Source organism: Eptatretus burgeri, chromosome 8 (genome assembly GCF_056783735.1).
Source record: "Eptatretus burgeri isolate ZD-2024b chromosome 8, Ebu_testis_v1, whole genome shotgun sequence".
In the NCBI taxonomy this organism is placed as follows: Eukaryota; Metazoa; Chordata; class Myxini; order Myxiniformes; family Myxinidae; genus Eptatretus; species Eptatretus burgeri.
The window spans coordinates 4,076,852-4,084,312 of NC_140968.1; positions in this window are offsets into that span (position 1 = coordinate 4,076,852).

Consider the following 7,461-nt stretch of genomic DNA (forward strand, 5'->3'; position numbering starts at 1 on the left):
TCATATCGCTACTACCACGACTACTCAGAGTCATTTAACGGTCCAAATTGATTCCACCTTCTTGTGGGGTTTGCCGGTGAATGTTTGTGGCCCAAGCGTTTAACAAATTGGTGACTAAGCTTGATGTTTGATCGCAGCTGATTTGGGCAGGAATTTGCGAGTTCTTCAGGGAAGGGTGCAGGTGATAACTCGACTCCTGTTCACAGAAGAGCTTCAACTGGCAGAAGGATCCTCCGGCTTAATGTCCTGGTGGACAACATACACATCGATGTCTCGTCCTCCAAATGAAAAAGACAAGTGGACACACCTCAAAGCTATCATATCCACTTAATGTACACGTAATGTCCACAAATCACTCGTTGATGTCATGACCCATGAGGAATGCGAGAAATTTAATTAACGTTAAAAAATGTTTTTATTTACTTTTTATGACATACTATACGATGGTAGTATCACTGATATCGATATACGTAGTTGGTATGGGATGGTAGTATCGCTGATATCGATATATGTAGCTGGTATGGGATGGTAGTATCGCTGATATCGATATATGTAGCTGGTATAGGATGGTAGTATCACTGATATCGATATACGTAGTTGGTATGGGATGGTAGTATCGCTGATATCGATATATGCAGCTGGTATAGGATGGTAGTATCGCTGATATCGATATATGTAGCTGGTATAGGATGGTAGTATCGCTGATATCGATATACGTAGTTGGTATGGGATGGTAGTGTCACTGCTATCGATATATGGAGCTGGTAGAGGATGTTAGTATCACTAATATCGATATACGTAGTTGGTACGGGATGGTAGTATCGCTGATATCGATATATGTAGCTGGTATAGGATGGTAGTATCGCTGATATCGATATATGTAGCTGGTATAGGATGGTAGTATCACTGATATCGATATACGTAGTTGGTATGGGATGGTAGTATCGCTGATATCGATATATGTAGCTGGTATAGGATGGTAGTATCGCTGATATCGATATATGTAGCTGGTATAGGATGGTAGTATCGCTGATATCGATATACGTAGTTGGTATGGGATGGTAGTGTCACTGCTATCGATATATGGAGCTGGTAGAGGATGTTAGTATCACTAATATCGATATACGTAGTTGGTACGGGATGGTAGTGTCACTGCTATCGATATATGCAGCTGGTATAGGATGGTAGTATCGCTGATATCGATATATGCAGCTGGTATAGGATGGTAGTATCGCTGATATCGATATATGCAGCTGGTATAGGATGGTAGTATCGCTGATATTGATATACGTAGCTGGCATAGGGTGGTAGTATCACTGATATTTATATACGTAGCTGGTATAGGATGGTAGTATCGCTGATATCGATATACGTAGCTGGTATTGGCTGGTAGTATCACTGATATCGCTATACGTAGCTGGTATAGGATGGTAGTGTCACTGCTATCGATATATGGAGCTGGTATGGGATGGTAGTATCGCTGATATCGATATATGTAACTGGTATAGGATGGTAGTATCGCTGATATCGATATACGTAGCTGGTATTGGCTGGTAGTATCACTGATATCGATATACGTAGCTGGTATAGGATGGTAGTATCACTGATATCGATATACGTAGCTGGTATAGGATGGTAGTATCACTGATATCGATATATGTAGCAGGTATAGGACGTTAGTATCACTGATATCGATATACGTAGTTGGAATGGGATGGTAGTGTCACTGCTATCGATATATGGAGCTGGTAGAGGATGTTAGTATCACTAATATTGATATACGTAGTTGGTACGGGATGGTAGTGTCCTGCTATCGATATATGTAGCAGGTATAGGATGGTAGTATCGCTGATATCGATATATGTAGCTGGTATAGGATGGTAGTATCGCTGATATCGATATATGCAGCTGGTATAGGATGGTAGTATGGTTGATATCGATATATGCAGCTGGTATAGGATGGTAGTATCGCTGATATTGATATACGTAGCTGGCATAGGGTGGTAGTATCACTGATATTTATATACGTAGCTGGTATAGGATGGTAGTATCGCTGATATCGCTATACGTAGCTGGTATAGGATGGTAGTATCGCTGATATCGATATATGTAACTGGTATAGGATGGTAGTATCGCTGATATCGATATACGTAGCTGGTATTGGCTGGGAGTATCACTGATATCGTTATACGTAGCTGGTATAGGATGGTAGTATCACTGATATCGATATACGTAGCTGGTATAGGATGGTAGTATCACTGATATCGATATACGTAGCTGGTATAGGATGGTAGTATCACTGATATCGATATACGTAGCTGGTATAGGATGGTAGTATCACTGATATCGATATACGTAGCTGGTATAGGATGGTAGTATCACTGATATCGATATACGTAGCTGGTATAGGATGTTCGTATCACTGATATCGATATACGTAGCTGGTATAGGATGGTAGTATCGCTGATATCGATATATGTAGCTGGTATAAGATGGTAGTATCGCTGGTATTGATATACATAGCTGGTATAGGATGGTAGTAGCACTGATATTGATATACGTAGCTGGCATAGGATGGTAGTATCACTGATATTGATATACGTAGCTGGCATAGGATGGTAGTATCACTGATATTGATATACGTAGCTGGTATAGGATGGTAGTATCGCTGATATCGCTATACGTAGCTGGTATAGGATGGTAGTATCGCTGATATCGATATATGTAACTGGTATAGGATGGTAGTATCACTGATATCGATATACGTAGCTGGTATTGGCTGGTAGTATCACTGATATCGATATACGTAGCTGGTATAGGATGGTAGTATCACTGATCTCGATATACGTAGCTGGTATAGGATGGTAGTATCGCTGATATCGATATACATAGCTGGTATAGGATGGTAGTATCACTGATAGATATACGTAGCTGGTATGTGATGGGAGTATCGCTGTTATCGATATACGTAGCTGGTATAGGATGGTAGTATCGCTGATATTGATATACGTAGCTGGTATAGGATGGTAGTATCCCTGATATTGATATACGTAGCTGGTATAGGATGGTAGTATCCCTGATATCGATATACGCAGCTGGTATAGGTTGGTAGTATCACTGATATCGATATACGTAGTAGGTATAGGATGGTGGTATCACTGCTATCGATATACGTAGTAGGTATAGGATGGTGGTATCGCTAATATTGATATACGTAACTGGCGTAGGATGGTAGTATCGCTGATATCGATGTACGTAGCTGGTATGTGATGGTAGTATCACTGATATCGATGTACGTAGCTGGTAAAGGATGGTAGTATCACTGATATCGATATACGTAGCTGGTATGGGATGGTAGTATCGCTGATATCGATATAGGTAGGTGGTATAGGATGGTAGTATCACTGATATCGATATACCTAGCTGGTATGGGATGGTAGTATCGCTGATATCGATATACGTAGCTGGTATAGGATGGTAGTATCCCTGATATCGATATACGTAGCTGGTATAGGTTGGTAGTATCACTGATATCGATATACGTAGTAGGTATAGGATGGTGGTATCACTGATATCGATATACGTAGTAGGTATAAGATGGTGGTACCGCTAATATTGATATACCTCGCTGGTATGGGATGGTAGTATCGCTGATATCGATATACGTAGCTGGTATAGGATGGTAGTGTCACTGATATCAATATACGTAGCTGGTATGGGATGGTGGTATCGCTGATATCGATATACGTAGGTGGTATGGGATGGTAGTATCGCTGATATCGATATACGTAGCTGGTATAGGATGGTGGTATCACTGATATCGATATACGTAGCTGGTATGTGATGGTAGTATCACTGATATCGATGTACGTAGCTGGTATAGGATGGTAGTATCACTGATATCGATATACGTAACTGGTATGTGATGGTAGTATCACTGATATCGATGTACGTAGCTGGTATAGGATGGTAGTATCACTGATATCGATATACGTAGCTGGTATGGGATGGTAGTATCGCTGATATCGATATAGGTAGGTGGTATAGGATGGTAGTATCACTGATATCGATATACGTAGCTGGTATAGGATGGAAGTATCACTGATATTGATATACGTAGCTGGTATAGGATGGTCGTCTCACTGATATACCTCGCTGGTATGGGATGGTAGTATCGCTGATATCGATATACGTAGCTGGTATAGGATGGTAGTGTCACTGATATCAATATACGTAGCTGGTATGGGATGGTGGTATCGCTGATATCGATATACGTAGGTGGTATGGGATGGTAGTATCGCTGATATCGATATACCTAGCTGGTATGGGATGGTAGTATCACTGATATCGATATACGTAGCTGGTATAGGATGGTGGTATCACTGATATCGATATACATAGCTGGTATAGGATGGTAGTATTACTGATATCAATATATGTAGCTGGTATAGGATGGTAGTAGCACTGATATTGATATACGTAGCTGGCATAGGATGGTAGTATCGCTGATATCGCTATACGTAGCTGGTATAGGATGGTAGTATCACTGATATTGATATACGTAGCTGGTATAGGATGGTAGTATCGCTGATATCGCAATACGTAGCTGGTATAGAATGGTAGTATCGCTGATATCGATATATGTAACTGGCGTAGGATGGTAGTATCGCTGATATCGATGCACGTAGCTGGTATATGATGGTAGTATCACTGATATCGATGGACGTAGCTGGTATAGGATGGTAGTATCACTGATATCGATATACGTAGCTGGTATGGGATGGTAGTATCGCTGATATCGATACATGTAACTGGTATAGGATGGTAGTATTACTGATATCAATATATGTAGCTGGTATAGGATGGTAGTAGCACTGATATTGATATACGTAGCTGGCATAGGATGGTAGTATCGCTGATATCGCTATACGTAGCTGGTGTAGGATGGTAGTATCGCTGATATCGCTATACGTAGCTGGTATAGGATGGTAGTATCACTGATATCGATACATGTAACTGGTGTAGGATGGTAGTATCGCTGATATTGATATACGTAGCTCGTACTATCACTGATATCGATATACGTAGCTGGTATAGGATGGTACTATCACTGATTTCAATATACGTAGCTGGTATAGGATGGTAGTATCGCTGATATTGCTATACGTAGCTGGTATAGGATGGTAGTATCGCTGATATCGATATATGTAGCTGGTATAGGCTGGGAGTATCACTGATATCGATATACGTAGCTGGTATAGGATGGTAGTATCGCTGATATTGATATACGTAGCTGGTATATGATGGTAGTATGGTTGATATCGATATACGTAAGTGGTATAGGATGGTAGTATCGCTGATATTGATATACGTAGCTGGTTTAGGATGGTAGTATCCCTGATATCGATATATGTAGTTGGTATGGGATGGTAGTATCGCTGATATCGATATACGTAGTTGCTATGGGATGGTAGTATCACTCATCTCGATATACGTCGTTGGTATAGGATGGTCGTATCACTGATATTGATATACGTAGTTGGTATAGGATGGTAGTATCGCTGATATCGATACACGTAGCTGGTATAGGATGGTCGTATCCCTGATATCGATATATGTAGCAGGTATAGGATGGTAGTATCGCTGATATCGATATACGTAGTAGGTGTTGGATGGTAGTATCGCTGATATCGATATACGTAGCAGGTATAGGATGGTAGTATCGCTGTTATCGATATACATAGCTGGTATGGGATGGTAGTCTCGCCGATATCGATATACGTAACTGGTGTAGGATGGTAGTATCGCTGATATTGATATAAGTAGCTGGTATTGGCTGGTAGTATCGCTGATATCGATATACGTAGCTGGTATAGGATAGTAGTATTGCTGATATTGATATACGTAGCTGGTATAGGATGGTCGTGTGCTTGCCTCTAAGTCGTGCAATCTGCAATAAATTTTCCTCAGGATTCGGATTCGAATAAAATGTCATGTGGAGCAATTCCAGCAAGTGGAATCGCATTTGTGGTGTCTGCCATGATGACACTGGTTCATCAGTTTGAGGTGGTCAGACTCATTGTCGTGAGGGGTTGTACTCCTGACTCCAGAACTGTCCAATACTCTTCCTGATTCATAACTGCTTCAGCAGCCCCATAAGGCCACATTCATGGTTGACCTTCAATTTCAGATTGGATCACATCAGTTAGATTTATTTGTGATTTCAATGAAGAGCTTTCACTCCTGACGTCATCGCAGTTGCCATTGATATTGTTATGGTTGAGGAAATTCGCAAATCACCATTCAGGTCCCGTAGGTGAGATATCTCTGTAAGTACATGTGTAGTTAGCCCCAAACCCGTTGTTTAGAGGGAATAAATGTGATTCATTCGGGCTGCGACCCTTTGAGATAGTCGTTTTTCTGTTCTATCTTTATTTTGAACCAACCACGTCTCAACCGCCATCACACAACAACCACCAACCGCAATGCCGCTTCACAACAACAACAACAACAACAACAACAACAACAATGCCAACAGCCACGACCTTTACCTTCACAACTTGCTCCTGCAAACGTCGCATCACCGCCATTCCAAACGGCACCATGGCCGGGCGTCGGGCTGTCCTGGCCTCGTGCGGGACGCGCGCCGAGCCGCGGGTGCAAAGTGCGGCCTTTCCGAGGAGAAGTCGGATCAGGAATGATACACGCCCACTTCTGATCCGTCCAATCAGCAAGCGCGGGGCGGTTTGGCCCCGCCTCCAGGCGCGTTGAAGTAGAATCGACATATGCAAATTCGAGGATCAGGGGAGACTCACGCCCCTTTTTCTCCGTCCAATGGGCGAGCGTGGCTCCACCCCCGAGCTCGTTCTGATCCAGAAATTTGCATATGGGTTCTCCTGCCGGACTATAAAGCGCCGAGTGCGGGGCGAATTTAGTGAGTTTGAGGCAGTCAGTTTTGAGAAGAGTCAAGGTGAGTTTGAGAAGAGTCAAGGGAGTTTGAGTCGAGTCAGTTTTGGAGAGCAGAGTGTGGTGGCGGCAGAGTGTGGCAGCGGCAGTCATGTCGGGTCTGGAGGAGAGTCAGTCTGTCGGAGGTCGGAGTCTATAGGGGTTCGGAATCTGTCGGGAGCTAAAGAGAGAGGAAGCCTGGAGCCTGGAGCGCGGTCGAGGTGATTTGCTGCAGTCGGCTGAGGAGAATTGCGGAGGAGACCGGATAGCTCGGGTCCGAGGCAAGGAAGATGGCGGTCGGCAACGAGCTCGCAGTGGAGTCGCTCGTCGCGGGACCCAAGCAAGCCAGCTATCCTCTTTCCCCAGAGCATCAACAATTCCCCCTTCCCCCCCCCCCCCGCGCTGAGATAGTGCGAAAAGGGGGCCCCGTTCCCACCCCACTCCAAGCAGTGCCAACGAAACCCGCGAAGGAGTGCGGAGTCGGGGCGCCGCCGCGCCGCCACATTTGCGGCTCAT